At 49.7% G+C, this 14,546-nt stretch overlaps 13 non-coding genes across 13 annotated transcripts; all 13 read left to right on the forward strand.

The window, feature by feature from the left end:
* The first annotated feature begins 986 nt into the window (after nt 1-986).
* trnak-cuu (transfer RNA lysine (anticodon CUU)) lies at nt 987-1,059 on the forward strand. The gene has a single exon. It is a non-coding gene; the product is annotated as a tRNA-Lys (tRNA).
* A 149-nt stretch (nt 1,060-1,208) lies between these two features.
* trnan-guu (transfer RNA asparagine (anticodon GUU)) lies at nt 1,209-1,282 on the forward strand. The gene has a single exon. It is a non-coding gene; the product is annotated as a tRNA-Asn (tRNA).
* Nucleotides 1,283-2,096: 814 nt separating this feature from the next.
* trnak-cuu (transfer RNA lysine (anticodon CUU)) lies at nt 2,097-2,169 on the forward strand. The gene has a single exon. It is a non-coding gene; the product is annotated as a tRNA-Lys (tRNA).
* A 1,392-nt stretch (nt 2,170-3,561) lies between these two features.
* Nucleotides 3,562-3,634, forward strand: trnak-cuu (transfer RNA lysine (anticodon CUU)). The gene has a single exon. It is a non-coding gene; the product is annotated as a tRNA-Lys (tRNA).
* Nucleotides 3,635-5,026: 1,392 nt separating this feature from the next.
* Nucleotides 5,027-5,099, forward strand: trnak-cuu (transfer RNA lysine (anticodon CUU)). The gene has a single exon. It is a non-coding gene; the product is annotated as a tRNA-Lys (tRNA).
* A 1,392-nt stretch (nt 5,100-6,491) lies between these two features.
* trnak-cuu (transfer RNA lysine (anticodon CUU)) lies at nt 6,492-6,564 on the forward strand. The gene has a single exon. It is a non-coding gene; the product is annotated as a tRNA-Lys (tRNA).
* A 149-nt stretch (nt 6,565-6,713) lies between these two features.
* Nucleotides 6,714-6,787, forward strand: trnan-guu (transfer RNA asparagine (anticodon GUU)). The gene has a single exon. It is a non-coding gene; the product is annotated as a tRNA-Asn (tRNA).
* A 4,245-nt stretch (nt 6,788-11,032) lies between these two features.
* Nucleotides 11,033-11,105, forward strand: trnak-cuu (transfer RNA lysine (anticodon CUU)). The gene has a single exon. It is a non-coding gene; the product is annotated as a tRNA-Lys (tRNA).
* Nucleotides 11,106-11,254: 149 nt separating this feature from the next.
* On the forward strand, nt 11,255-11,328 carry trnan-guu (transfer RNA asparagine (anticodon GUU)). Its single transcript has one exon. It is a non-coding gene; the product is annotated as a tRNA-Asn (tRNA).
* An 812-nt stretch (nt 11,329-12,140) lies between these two features.
* Nucleotides 12,141-12,213, forward strand: trnak-cuu (transfer RNA lysine (anticodon CUU)). The gene has a single exon. It is a non-coding gene; the product is annotated as a tRNA-Lys (tRNA).
* Nucleotides 12,214-12,362: 149 nt separating this feature from the next.
* On the forward strand, nt 12,363-12,436 carry trnan-guu (transfer RNA asparagine (anticodon GUU)). The gene has a single exon. It is a non-coding gene; the product is annotated as a tRNA-Asn (tRNA).
* Nucleotides 12,437-13,250: 814 nt separating this feature from the next.
* Nucleotides 13,251-13,323, forward strand: trnak-cuu (transfer RNA lysine (anticodon CUU)). Its single transcript has one exon. It is a non-coding gene; the product is annotated as a tRNA-Lys (tRNA).
* A 149-nt stretch (nt 13,324-13,472) lies between these two features.
* Nucleotides 13,473-13,546, forward strand: trnan-guu (transfer RNA asparagine (anticodon GUU)). Its single transcript has one exon. It is a non-coding gene; the product is annotated as a tRNA-Asn (tRNA).
* Nucleotides 13,547-14,546: the final 1,000 nt, after the last annotated feature.

Genomic DNA, 14,546 nt, shown 5'->3' on the forward strand with positions numbered 1-14,546 from the left:
CAGTTTGCTGACACAGGACTAGTGCTGCAGTTAAACTGTGAGACGCGGCCAGCTTCAAATTGTTTTGTGACCGTTACCCATAGAAGCATACACCGCCAGTCGCTATGGCGCAATAGGCTAGCGCGTTCGGCTGTTAACCAAAAGGATGGTGGTTCGAGCCCACCCAGGGACGATGGAAGCTTTTCGCAGCCATGTTGGCAAGCCGAGAATTTAGCACACGTGTCCGCTGACGCATGCGTGGAGCAGTGTCCGTAGCCCCTTTTGAGGGTGAACAGCTTTGCGAGTCGTCTTGTGTTAAAAGAAGACAAAGGGTGCTAAGTGAATGTTTGTGTCAGCTCAAGTTTGCTGTGGTGTGTACGCGGAGTGTTCGTGTTTTGTTTTCCGGGTGGTAGAGGCCTGTGTGTGAAGGGAGGTCCTGATCAAAACTCCCTCTAGGAGCGCCACAAAATGCCACCAAAATGGCTTTCCAGTCATATGCTGTCAGAGTTTGCAAATGGTATTCACACAGCGAGACAGAACTCCATACCTGGAACGTTTGATGAGTTGGCTGAACTAATAGCCTTTCAGGCTGTTGGACAAGAGCTCTGCTCGTTCAATCTGTATTCCCCAGCAACAGGCATGGCTAAAACAAACCGAGAACAGTCCAAGCCAGGGGTGTCCAAACTCTGTCCTGGAGGGCCCCTGTCAGGTAGAGTTTCGCTCCAGCCAGCTCCATCAGACCTGCCTGGAAGTTTCTAGTCTCCACGGTGAGAGTGGGATCATCAGCTTCAGGTGTGTTTCTTTGTGCTTGGAGCCAAGCTCGGCAGGACAAGGAACCTCCAGGATAGAGTTGGGACACCCCTGCTCTAAGCCTACCGCTAGGCTTTACCCCAACCTTACCCGCGAGATGTTTTGTCAGCCTGTGCGAGAAGCGAGGCTCCGTTTTGCGCATGAAATGTTTGGCACTTATCAAAACAGCGGTCAGCCTTGATCATTTGACTACATTCGCCCGGCTAGCTCAGTTGGTAGAGCATGAGACTCTTAATCTCAGGGTCGTGGGTTTGAGCCCCACGTTGGGCGTACCCTTTAGCTCTCTCTCGCCCCTCCCAACGGGTGTCATTCTCTTGACCTCAGTTTGCTGACACAGGACTAGTGCTGCAGTTAAACTGTGAGACGCGGCCAGCTTCAAATTGTTTTGTGACCGTTACCCATAGAAGCATACACCGCCAGTCGCTGTGGCGCAATAGGCTAGCGCGTTCGGCTGTTAACCAAAAGGATGGTGGTTCGAGCCCACCCAGGGACGATGGAAGCTTTTCGCAGCCATGTTGGCAAGCCGAGAATTTAGCACACGTGTCCGCTGACGCATGCGTGGAGCAGTGTCCGTAGCCCCTTTTGAGGGTGAACAGCTTTGCGAGTCGTCTTGTGTTAAAAGAAGACAAAGGGTGCTAAGTGAATGTTTGTGTCAGCTCAAGTTTGCTGTGGCGTGTACGCGGAGTGTTCGTGTTTTGTTTTCCGGGTGGTAGAGGCCTGTGTGTGAAGGGAGGTCCTGATCAAAACTCCCTCTAGGAGCGCCACAAAATGCCACCAAAATGGCTTTCCAGTCATATGCTGTCAGAGTTTGCAAATGGTATTCACACAGCGAGACAGAACTCCATACCTGGAACGTTTGATGAGTTGGCTGAACTAATAGCCTTTCAGGCTGTTGGACAAGAGCTCTGCTCGTTCAATCTGTATTCCCCAGCAACAGGCATGGCTAAAACAAACAGAGAACAGTCCAAGCCAGGGGTGTCCAAACTCTGTCCTGGAGGGTCCCTGTCAGGTAGAGTTTCGCTCCAGCCAGCTCCATCAGACCTGCCTGGAAGTTTCTAGTCTCCGTGGTGAGAGCGGGATCAGCAGCTTCAGGTGTGTTTCTCTGTGCTTGGAGCCAAGCTCGGCAGGACAAGGAACCTCCAGGATAGAGTTGGGACACCCCTGCTCTAAGCTTACCGCTAGGCTTTACCCCAACCTTACCCGCGAGATGTTTTGTCAGCCTGTGTGAGAAGCGAGGCTCCGTTTTGCGCATGAAATGTTTGGCACTTATCAAAATAGCGGTCAGCCTTGATCACTTGACTACATTCGCCCGGCTAGCTCAGTCGGTAGAGCATGAGACTCTTAATCTCAGGGTCGTGGGTTTGAGCCCCACGTTGGGCGTACCCTTTAGCTCTCTCTCGCCCCTCCCAACGGGTGTCATTCCCTTGACCTCAGTTTGCTGACACAGGACTAGTGCTGCAGTTAACCTGTGAGACGCGGCCAGCTTCAAATTGTTTTGTGACCGTTACCCATAGAAGCATACACCGCCAGTCGCTATGGCGCAATAGGCTAGCGAGTTCGGCTGTTAACCAAAAGGATGGTGGTTCGAGCCCACCCAGGGACGATGGAAGCTTTTCGCAGCCATGTTGGCAAGCCGAGAATTTAGCACACGTGTCCGCTGACGCATGCGTGGAGCAGTGTCCGTAGCCCCTTTTGAGGGTGAACAGCTTTGCGAGTCGTCTTGTGTTAAAAGAAGACAAAGGGTGCTAAGTGAATGTTTGTGTCAGCTCAAGTTTGCTGTGGTGTGTACGCGGAGTGTTCGTGTTTTGTTTTCCGGGTGGTAGAGGCCTGTGTGTGAAGGGAGGTCCTGATCAAAACTCCCTCTAGGAGCGCCACAAAATGCCACCAAAATGGCTTTCCAGTCATATGCTGTCAGAGTTTGCAAATGGTATTCACACAGCGAGACAGAACTCCATACCTGGAACGTTTGATGAGTTGGCTGAACTAATAGCCTTTCAGGCTGTTGGACAAGAGCTCTGCTCGTTCAATCTGTATTCCCCAGCAACAGGCATGGCTAAAACAAACAGAGAACAGTCCAAGCCAGGGGTGTCCAAACTCTGTCCTGGAGGGTCCCTGTCAGGTAGAGTTTCGCTCCAGCCAGCTCCATCAGACCTGCCTGGAAGTTTCTAGTCTCCGTGGTGAGAGCGGGATCAGCAGCTTCAGGTGTGTTTCTTTGTGCTTGGAGCCAAGCTCGGCAGGACAAGGAACCTCCAGGATAGAGTTGGGACACCCCTGCTCTAAGCTTACCGCTAGGCTTTACCCCAACCTTACCCGCGAGATGTTTTGTCAGCCTGTGTGAGAAGCGAGGCTCCGTTTTGCGCATGAAATGTTTGGCACTTATCAAAATAGCGGTCAGCCTTGATCACTTGACTACATTCGCCCGGCTAGCTCAGTCGGTAGAGCATGAGACTCTTAATCTGGAGGGCCCCTGTCAGGTAGAGTTTCGCTCCAGCCAGCTCCATCAGACCTGCCTGGAAGTTTCTAGTCTCCGTGGTGAGAGTGGGATCAGCAGCTTCAGGTGTGTTTCTTTGTGCTTGGAGCCAAGCTCGGCAGGACAAGGAATCTCCAGGATAGGGTTGGGACACCCCTGCTCTAAGCCTACCGCTAGGCTTTACCCCAACCTTACCCGCGAGACGTTTTGTCAGCCTGTGCGAGAAGCGAGGCTCCGTTATGCGCATGAAATGTTTGGAACTTATCAAAACAGCGGTCAGCCTTGATCATTTGACTACATTCGCCCAGCTAGCTCAGTCGGTAGAGCATGAGACTCTTAATCTCAGGGTCGTGGGTTCGAGCCCCACGTTGGGTGTGCCCTTTACTTCTCTCTCGCCCCTCCCAACGGGTTTCATTCTCTTGACCTCAGTTTGCTGACGCAGGACAAGTGCTGCAGCTAACCAGTGAGATGAGGCCAGCTTCAAATTGTTTTGTCACCTTTACCCATAGGAGCATACACCACCAGTCTCTGTGAAGCAATAGGCTAGCGCGTTCGGTTGTTAACCGAAAGGATGGTGGTTCGAGCCAACCCAGGGACGAAAGAAGCTTTTCACAGCCATGTCGGCAAGCCTAGAATTTAGCACACGTGTCTGCTGACGCATGCGTGGAGCAGCGTCCGTAGCCCCTTTTGAGAGTGAACAGCTTTGCGAGTCGTCTTGTGTTAAAAGACGACAAAGGGTGCTAAGTGAATGTTTGTGTCAGCTCAAGTTTGCTGTGGCGTGTACGCAGAGTGTTCGTGTTTTGTTTTCCGGGTGGTAGAGGCCTGTGTGTGAAGGGAGGTCCTGATCAAAACTCCCTCTAGGAGCGCCACAAAATGCCACCAAAATGGCTTTCCAGTCATATGCTGTCGGAGTTTGCAAACGGTATTCACACAGCGAGACAGAACTCCATACCTGGAACGTTTGATGAGTTGGCTGAACTAATAGCCTTTCAGGCTGTTGGACAAGAGCTCTGCTCGTTCAATCTGTATTCCCCAGCAACAGGCATGGCTAAAACAAACAGAGAACAGTCCAAGCCAGGGGTGTCCAAACTCTGTCCTGGAGGGTCCCTGTCAGGTAGAGTTTCGCTCCAGCCAGCTCCATCAGACCTGCCTGGAAGTTTCTAGTCTCCGTGGTGAGAGCGGGATCAGCAGCTTCAGGTGTGTTTCTTTGTGCTTGGAGCCAAGCTCGGCAGGACAAGGAACCTCCAGGATAGAGTTGGGACACCCCTGCTCTAAGCTTACCGCTAGGCTTTACCCCAACCTTACCCGCGAGATGTTTTGTCAGCCTGTGTGAGAAGCGAGGCTCCGTTTTGCGCATGAAATGTTTGGCACTTATCAAAATAGCGGTCAGCCTTGATCACTTGACTACATTCGCCCGGCTAGCTCAGTCGGTAGAGCATGAGACTCTTAATCTGGAGGGCCCCTGTCAGGTAGAGTTTCGCTCCAGCCAGCTCCATCAGACCTGCCTGGAAGTTTCTAGTCTCCGTGGTGAGAGTGGGATCAGCAGCTTCAGGTGTGTTTCTTTGTGCTTGGAGCCAAGCTCGGCAGGACAAGGAATCTCCAGGATAGGGTTGGGACACCCCTGCTCTAAGCCTACCGCTAGGCTTTACCCCAACCTTACCCGCGAGACGTTTTGTCAGCCTGTGCGAGAAGCGAGGCTCCGTTATGCGCATGAAATGTTTGGAACTTATCAAAACAGCGGTCAGCCTTGATCATTTGACTACATTCGCCCAGCTAGCTCAGTCGGTAGAGCATGAGACTCTTAATCTCAGGGTCGTGGGTTCGAGCCCCACGTTGGGTGTGCCCTTTACTTCTCTCTCGCCCCTCCCAACGGGTTTCATTCTCTTGACCTCAGTTTGCTGACGCAGGACAAGTGCTGCAGCTAACCAGTGAGATGAGGCCAGCTTCAAATTGTTTTGTCACCTTTACCCATAGGAGCATACACCACCAGTCTCTGTGAAGCAATAGGCTAGCGCGTTCGGTTGTTAACCGAAAGGATGGTGGTTCGAGCCAACCCAGGGACGAAAGAAGCTTTTCACAGCCATGTCGGCAAGCCTAGAATTTAGCACACGTGTCTGCTGACGCATGCGTGGAGCAGCGTCCGTAGCCCCTTTTGAGAGTGAACAGCTTTGCGAGTCGTCTTGTGTTAAAAGACGACAAAGGGTGCTAAGTGAATGTTTGTGTCAGCTCAAGTTTGCTGTGGCGTGTACGCAGAGTGTTCGTGTTTTGTTTTCCGGGTGGTAGAGGCCTGTGTGTGAAGGGAGGTCCTGATCAAAACTCCCTCTAGGAGCGCCACAAAATGCCACCAAAATGGCTTTCCAGTCATATGCTGTCGGAGTTTGCAAACGGTATTCACACAGCGAGACAGAATTCCATACCTGGAACGTTTGATGAGTTGGCTGAACTAATAGCCTTTCAGGCTGTTGGACAAGAACTCTGCTCGTTCAATCTGTATTCCCCAGCAACAGGCATGGCTAAAACAAACAGAGAACAGTCTAATCCAGGGGTGTCCAAACTCTGTCCTGGAGGGCCCCTGTCAGGTAGAGTTTCGCTCCAGCCAGCTCCATCAGACCTGCCTGGAAGTTTATAGTCTCCGTGGTGAGAGCGGGATCAGCAGCTTCAGGTGTGTTTCTCTGTGCTTGGAGCCAAGCTCGGCAGAACAAGGAACCTCCAGGATAGAGTTGGGACACCCCTGCTCTAAGCCTACCGCTAGGCTTTACCCCAACCTTACCCGCGAGATGTTTTGTCAGCCTGTGCGAGAAGCGAGGCTCCGCTTTGCGCATGAAATGTTTGGCACTTATCAAAACAGCGGTCAGCCTTGATCATTTGACTACATTCGCCCGGCTAGCTCAGTCGGTAGAGCATGAGACTCTTAATCTGGAGGGCCCCTGTCAGGTAGAGTTTCGCTCCAGCCAGCTCCATCAGACCTGCCTGGATGTTTCTAGTCTCCGTGGTGAGAGCGGGATCAGCAGCTTCAGGTGTGTTTCTTTGTGCTTGGAGTCAAGCTCGGCAGAACAAGGAACCTCCAGGATAGAGTTGGGACACCCCTGCTCTAAGCCTACCGCTAGGCTTTACCCAAACCTTACCCACGAGATGTTTTGTCAGCCTGTGCGAGAAGCGAGGCTCCGTTTTGCGCATTAAATGTTTGGCACTTATCAAAACAGCGGTCAGCCTTGATCATTTGACTACATTCGCCCGGCTAGCTCAGTCGGTAGAGCATGAGACTCTTAATCTCAGGGTCGTGGGTTCGAGCCCCACGTTGGGTGTGCCCTTTAGCTCTCTCTCGTCCCTCCCAACTGGTGTCATTCACTTGACCTCAGTTTGCTGACACAGGACTAGTGCTGCGGTTAACCTGTGAGACGCGGCCAGCTTCAAATTGTTTTGTGACCGTTACCCATAGGAGCATACACCGCTAGTCTCTGTGGCGCAATAGCCTAGCGCGTTCGGCTGTTAACCGAAACGATGGTGGTTCGAGCCCACCCAGGGACGAAGGAAGCTTTTCGCAGCCATGTTGGCAAGCCGAAAATTTAGCACACGTGTCCGCTGACGCATGCGTGGAGCAGTGTCCGTTACCCCTTTTGAGGGTGAACAGCTTTGCGAGTCGTCTTGTGTTACAGTTTTTCTCGATTGGTTTGGCTCATTTCTTGAAACCGAGATGACATTCTCAAAACCATAAGGTCATTTGGCCAAACAGTCTTACAGTTCTGCTCAACATTATAGCTCACTAGCAAAATCAAATATCTTTCCCCAAACTCTTCTTCCATGCTTCAAAAGCAGATTCCTTTCCCATATAAAAGGTCAGTACAGTCAAAATAGCACAGATCCTTCTCAATTGCCTTGGCACATGTGCATTCATTTAGTGCTTTTGTCAAAATAACCTGGATGGTTTAGCACAACACCATGGATCCCCTGCAAAAGCTCATATCTCTCCCAAAACAGTTTATCCATGTGTCAAAACTAAATATCCTTCTCATATAAATAGTCAATGCCCCCAAAATGCATTATACCTTTGGCATTGTTTAAGCACTACAAGTCAAAATGCTTAGACGTTTTGTCACTGAGGCACAGGTCTAGCAACAGAATACCACTATGAATAAAACTAAAAGATTTTACAGTAAAATCAGCCTCCAATAAACCACTCATACTCAAGGAAACTGTAAACATTTTTATTCGTACAAAGAAATGTTAACATTAGAGAACATACTGTGAAAAGAAAACATATACAGGATTCTGTAAATGTGAACAGTTATAAACACAAACAAAAAACAAAAAAAAACTCTAGCCTACCATACTGTAAATAAAGTTTCAGAACTATAGTACAGTAATATTTTCAGTGGTCGCCATTGTCACCCTCTCTTTCCTGGCCACCATCCTCATCCTCCTGGCCATCGACGCGCTGCTCTCTGTTAGGCCATAAATTCTCATCCACATCGCAACGGATATTTTCTCTTGCGATGCAGCGAGGGAAGAAACGGCGTGAATGTCTCAACCATCCCCTACATTGATCCCCTGTGATGTCCTCACATGCAGCATCCATTGCATGCAGCAGGGCCCTCTGGTCTTGAACCTGATGCTCATACACCCTCCACCTCCAAGCTGAAAAAAACTCCTCAATTGGATTTAGGAAAGGAGAGTAAGGTGGAAGAAACTCCATTAGCATCCGGGGATGGGTGGTGAACCAGGTTCTGATGCGTGGGCCACGGTGGAAGTTCACATTATCCCACACAATGACATAATGTGGTAGCTGAGGTCCTTCTTCACCTCTCTCATTTTCCGGGATCAGATCAGTATAAAGGTGGTCCAAAAAATTGAGGAGCTTTTGTGTATTGTAGGGCCCTAAACTGGGAATGTGTGTGGCCACACCTCTTTCTGATATAGCGGCACACATTGTTATATTTGCTCCTCGCTGGCCTGGGACATCCACAGTGGCTCGGTGGCCAATGATGTTATGGCCATGCCTTCGACCTTTGGCCAGGTTGAAGCCAGCTTCATCAACGAACACTAGGATGTGAGAGGTTTCGTTGCCTTCTAATGCCATTATTCTCTACAATAGAATAAAAATAAATCTAATCAGTCAAGTAGAGACAGATACTGCAGGGAGGATCTAAAGTACTGTAAAAAGAGGGAGTGAAAAACTGAAGACAATTTCTAGGCAAAATGCTCTAGTCACACAAAGCTGGATTCTGAAGGTAAAAAGGATAAAGCAAAACAAAAAAAAGTGGTAACCATGTCTTACTGTAATAGTGTTACAATGATAGACAACCAGTAGTTGACTTACATGCACATACTGGTACCGCAGCTCTTTCACTCTGTCAGAGTTTCTCTCAAATGGTACCCTGTAAATCTGTTTCATGGTCATCTGATGTTTCTTCAATACCCGGTCTATTGTGGAGATGCTGATAGAGTTTATATTTTGGAACATTACATTGTCTAGAAGGATTGCATTACGAATCGGTCTCAGTGTGATGGCATTATTTGCAATGACCATGTTGCATATTTCTCGTTCTTGTTGTTCATTTAGAAGTTTTCTTCTGCCACCCACTTGAGGCTGTCGTCCAATCCTAGACATACAAGTCAAAGGTCAACACTGTAAATTTGTTACAAAATGAGTTACCAATGTAATTGTACTGCTGTTTTATGGTACTAAAAGTGTGATGCACTGCACAGTGACTGGAATACTATTCACAGTATTTTCTCCATTTTTTTTTCTTTGTCATTTTTATAGTATCATATAACATCACATGAAGATATTACAGTACTCTAGGCCTACACACACACCAACACTGAATAGTTCAATAGAATAGTTCTGTACCTGTTTTCCCTGCGAAAGGTTTGGATGATGGAGGAGACTGTAGACCGAGGCACATTAGGCTGCACTCGGCGACCTGCCTCTGCCATTCTGAGGCGATGGTTTATAACGTGGTCAATAAGGGTGGCCCGGATTTCATCTGGGACATCATGGTGCCTCCGTGCTCCTCGGCCTCTTCCCCCTATTCCTCCACGCATTCTCACTCCTCCTCTTCCTCTTCTTCCTCCTCTTCCTCGAGCAGGAAGTTGCTGTTGTACTTGGCGAGGTGCTTCCATGTTCACACTGCAAATGAAACTGGCCCTGGGCCAAGCTCTGTCTATATACTTTTGGCAGCAGTCATAATCATAGACAACACCTGTCAGGTAACTAAACAAACTGTTTGCTTGGTCATCTGAGATGTGGGAAACTGCTCCTTCGTTAGTTCTAATTTCACCTGATTGATTGTCAAGTACTGTCATAAATTTATCAAATGTTCCAAGAAATTCTTTCATGGTATTATATCTTTGACAAATTTTGACAGTTGAACAGACAATTGTGCATATGATGAGTTACACAATGAAACCATGCTGATATGTTTTGGAGAGAGTAACCATTTCACTGAAAAATCAACTAATCAGTTTAGACCAGCAAGATCTATTTATTTGGAAAATGTGCTAAATGTGGGCTCATTGTGCTAACTGTAGCTACTTGTACATAATCATTTGAAAAAAAGCACAGAGTCACTTGAGACATGTACTAAAGCATTTGCAATTTGATAAAACCAATGAAAAATGTCATTCTGTTGTGAACAATTGCAAGGTGGTTTGGAGATTTGCCCATGTTATTTTGAGAATGTCATCTCGGTTTCAAGAAATGAGCCAAACCAATCGAGAAAAACTGTAAAAGAAGACAAAGGGTGCTAAGTGAATGTTTGTGTCAGCTCAAGTTTGCTGTGGTGTGTACGCGGAGTGTTCGTGTTTTGTTTTCCGGCTGGTAGAGGCCTATGTGTGAAGGGAGGTCCTGATCAAAACTCCCTCTAGGAGCGCCACAAAATGCCACCAAAATGGCTTTCCAGTCATATGCTGTCGGAGTTTGCAAACGGTATTCACACAGCGAGACAGAACTCCATACCTGGAACGTTTGATGAGTTGGCTGAACTAATAGCCTTTCAGGCTGTTGGACAAAAGCTCTGCTCGTTCAATCTGTATTCCCCAGCAACAGGCATGGCTAAAACAAACAGAGAAAAGTCTAAGCCAGGGGTGTCCAAACTCTGTCCTGGACGTCCCCTGTCAGGTAGAGTTTCGCTCCAGCCAGCTCCATCAGACCTGCCTGGAAGTTTCTAGTCTCCATGGTGAGAGTGGGATCAGCAGCTTCAGGTGTGTTTCCTTGTGCTTGGAGCCAAGCTCGGCAGGACAAGGAACCTCCAGGATAGAGTTGGGACACCCCTGCTCTAAGCCTACCGCTAGGCTTAACCCTAACTTTACCCGCGAGATGTTTTGTCAGCCTGTGCGAGAAGCAAGGCTCCGTTTTGCGCATGAAATGTTTGGCACTTATCAAAACAGCGGTCAGCCTTGATCATTTGACTACATTCGCCCGGCTAGCTCAGTCGGTAGAGCATGAGACTCTTAATCTGGAGGGCCCCTGTCAGGTAGAGTTTCGCTCCAGCCAGCTCCATCAGACCTGCCTGGAAGTTTCTAGTCTCCGTGGTGAGAGCGGGATCAGCAGCTTCAGGTGTGTTTCTTTGTGCTTGGAGCCAAGCTCGGCAGGACAAGGAACCTCCAGGATAGAGTTGGGACACCCCTTCTCTAAGCCGACCGCTAGGCTTTACCCCAAACTTACCCGCGAGATGTTTTGTCAGCCTGTGCGAGAAGCGAGGCTCCGTTGTGCGCATGGAATGTTTGGCAATTATCAAAACAGCGGTCAGCCTTAATCATTTGTCTACATTCGCCCGGCTAGCTCAGTCGGTAGAGCATGAGACTCTTAATCTCAGGGTTGTAGGTTCAAGCCCCATGTTGGGCGTGCCCTTTAGCTCTCTCTCGCCCCTCCCAACGGGTGTCATTCTCTTGACCTCAGTTTGCTGACACAGGACTAGTGCTGCAGTTAACCTGTGAGACGCGGCCAGCTTCAAATTGTTTTGTGACTGTTACCCATAGGAGCATACACCGCCAGTCTCTGTGGCGCAATAGGCTAGCGCGTTCGGCTGTTAACCGAAAGGATGGTGGTTTGAGCCCACCCAGGGACGAAGGAAGCTTTTCACAGCCTTGTCGGCAAGAACAGAATTTAGCACACGTGTCCGCTGACGCATGCGTGGAGCAGCGTCCGTAGCCCCTTTTGAGAGTGAACAGCTTTGCGAGTCGTCTTGTGTTAAAAGAAGACAAAGGGTGTTAAGTGAATGTTTGTGTCAGCTCAAGTTTGCTGTGGCGTGTACGCGGAGTGTTCGTGTTTTGTTTTCCGGGTGGTAGAGGCCTGTGTGTGAAGGGAGGTCCTGATCAAAACTCTCTAAGAGCGCCACAAAATGCCACCAAAATGGCTTTCCAGTCATATGCTGTCGGAGTTTGCAAACGGTATTCACACAGCGAGACAGAACTCCATACCTGGAACGTTTGATGAGTTGGCTGAACTAATAGCCTTTCAGGCTGTTGGACAAGAGCTCTGCTCGTTCAATCTGTATTGCCCAGCAACAGGCATGGCTAAAACAAACAGAGAACAGTCTAAGCCAGGGGTGTCCAAACTCTGTCCTGGAGGGCCCCTGTCAGATAGAGTTTCGCTCCAGCCAGCTCCATCAGACCTGCCTGGAAGTTTCTAGTCTCCGTGGTGAGAGCGGGATCAGCAGCTTCAGGTGTGTTTCTTTGTGCTTGGAGCCAAGCTCGGCAGGACAAGGAACCTCCAGGATAGAGTTGGGACACCCCTGCTCTAAGCCTACCGCTAGGCTTTACCCCAACCTTACCCGCGAGATGTTTTGTCAGCCTGTGTGAGAAGCGAGGCTCCGTTTTGCGCATGAATTGTTTGGCACTTATCAAAACAGCGGTCAGCCTTGATCATTTGACTACATTCGCACGGCTAGCTCAGTCGGTAGAGCATGAGACTCTTAATCTCAGGGTCGTGGGTTCGAGCCCCACGTTGGGCGTGCCCAATGGCTCTCTCTCGCCCCTCCCAACGGGTGTCATTCACTTGACCTCAGTTTGCTGACGCAGGACTAGTGCTGCAGCTAACGTATGAGACGCGCCCAGTTTCAAATTCTTTTGTCACCTTTACCCATAGGAGCATACACCACCAGTCTCTGTTGCGCAATAGGCTAGCGTCTTCGGCTGTTAACCGAAAGGATGGTGGTTCGAGCCCACCCAGGGACGAAGGAAGCTTTTCACAGCCTTGTCTGCAAGAACAGAATTTAGCACACGTGTCCGCTGACGCATGCGTGGAGCAGCGTCCGTAGCCCCTTTTGAGAATGAACAGCTTTGCGAGTCGTCCTGTGTTAAAAGAAGACAAAGGGTGCTAAGTGAATGTTTGTGTCAGCTCAAGTTTGCTGTGGCGTGTACGCGGAGTGTTCGTGTTTTGTTTTCCGGGTGGTAGAGGCCTGTGTGTGAAGGGAGGTCCTGATCAAAACTCTCTCTAAGAGCGCCACAAAATGACACCAAAATGGCTTTCCAGTCATATGCTGTCGGAGTTTGCAAACGGTATTTACACAGCGAGACAGAACTCCATACCTGGAACGTTTGATGATTTGGCCGAACTAATAGCCTTTCAGGCTGTTGGACAAGAGCTCTGCTCGTTCAATCTGTATTCCCCAGCAACAGGCATTGCTAAAACAAACAGAGAACACTCTAAGCCAGGGGTGTCCAAACTCTGTCCTGGAGGGCCCCTTTCAGATAGAGTTTCGCTCCAGCCAGCTCCATCAGACCTGCCTGGAAGTTTCTAGTCTCCGTGGTGAGAGCGGGATCAGCAGCTTCAGGTGTGTTTCTTTGTGCTTGGAGCCAAGCTCGGCAGGACAAGGAACCTCCAGGATAGAGTTGGGACACCCCTGCTCTAAGCCTACCGCTAGGCTTTACCCCAACCTTACCCGCGAGATGTTTTGTCAGCCTGTGCGAGAAGCGAGGCTCCGTTTTGCGCATGAAATGTTTGGCACTTATCAAAACAGCGGTCAGCCTTGATCATTTGACTACATTCGCCCGGCTAGCTCAGTCGGTAGAGCATGAGACTCTTAATCTCAGGGTCGTGGGTTCGAGCCGCACGTTGGGCGTGCCATTTAGCTCTCTCTCGCCCCTCCCAACGGGTGTCATTCTCTTGACCTCAGTTTGCTGACACAGGACTAGTGCTGCAGTTAACCTGTGAGACGCGGCCAGCTTCAAATTGTTTTGTGACCGTTACCCATAGGAGCATACACCGCCAGTCTCTGTGGCGCAATAGCCTAGCGCGTTCGGCTGTTAACCGAAAGGATGGTGGTTCGGGCCCACCCAGGGACGAAGGAAGCTTTTCACAGCCTTGTCGGCAAGAACAGAATTTAGCACACGTGTCCGCTGACGCATGCGTGGAGCAGCGTCCGTAGCCCCTTTTGAGAGTGAACAGCTTTGCGAGTCGTCTTGTGTTAAAAGAAGACAAAGGGTGCTAAGTGAATGTTTGTGTCAGCTCAAGTTTGCTGTGGCGTGTACGCAGAGTGTTCGTGTTTTGTTTTCCAGGTGGTAGAGGCCTGTGTGTGAAGGGAGGTCCTGATCAAAACTCTCTCTAAGAGCGCCACAAAATGCCACCAAAATGACTTTCCAGTCATATGCTGTCGGAGTTTGCAAACGGTATTCACACAGCGAGACAGAACTCCATACCTGGAACGTTTGATGAGTTGGCTGAACTAATAGCCTTTCAGGCTGTTGGACAAAAGCTCTGCTCGTTCAATCTGTATTCCCCAGCAACAGGCATGGCTAAAACAAACAGAGAACACTCTAAGCCAGGGGTGTCCAAACTCTGTCCTGGAGTGCCCCTGTCAGGTAGAGTTTCGCTCCACCCAGCTCCATCAGACCTGCCTGGAAGTTTCTAGTCTCCGTGGTGAGAGCGGGATCAGCAGCTTCAGGTGTGTTTCTTTGTGCTTGGAGCCAAGCTCGGCAGAACAAGGAACCTCCAGGATAGAGTTGGGACACCCCTACTCTAAGCCTACCGCTAGGCTTTACCCCAACCTTACCCGCGAGATGTTTTGTCAGCCTGTGCGAGAAGCGAGGCTCCGTTTTGCGCATGAAATGTTTGGCACTTATCAAAACAGCGGTCAGCCTTGATCATTTGACTACATTCGCCCGGCTAGCTTAGTCGGTAGAGCATGAGACTCTTAATCTGGAGGGCCCCTGTCAGGTACAGTTTCGCTCCAGCCAGCTCCATCAGACCTGCCTGGAAGTTTCAAGTCTCCGTGGTGAGAGCGGGATCAGCAGCTTCAGGTGTGTTTCTTTGTGCTTGGAGCCAAGCTCGGCAGAACAAGGAACC

The sequence above is a fragment of the Carassius carassius genome, chromosome 1 (assembly GCF_963082965.1).
Source record: "Carassius carassius chromosome 1, fCarCar2.1, whole genome shotgun sequence".
Taxonomy (NCBI): Eukaryota; Metazoa; Chordata; class Actinopteri; order Cypriniformes; family Cyprinidae; genus Carassius; species Carassius carassius.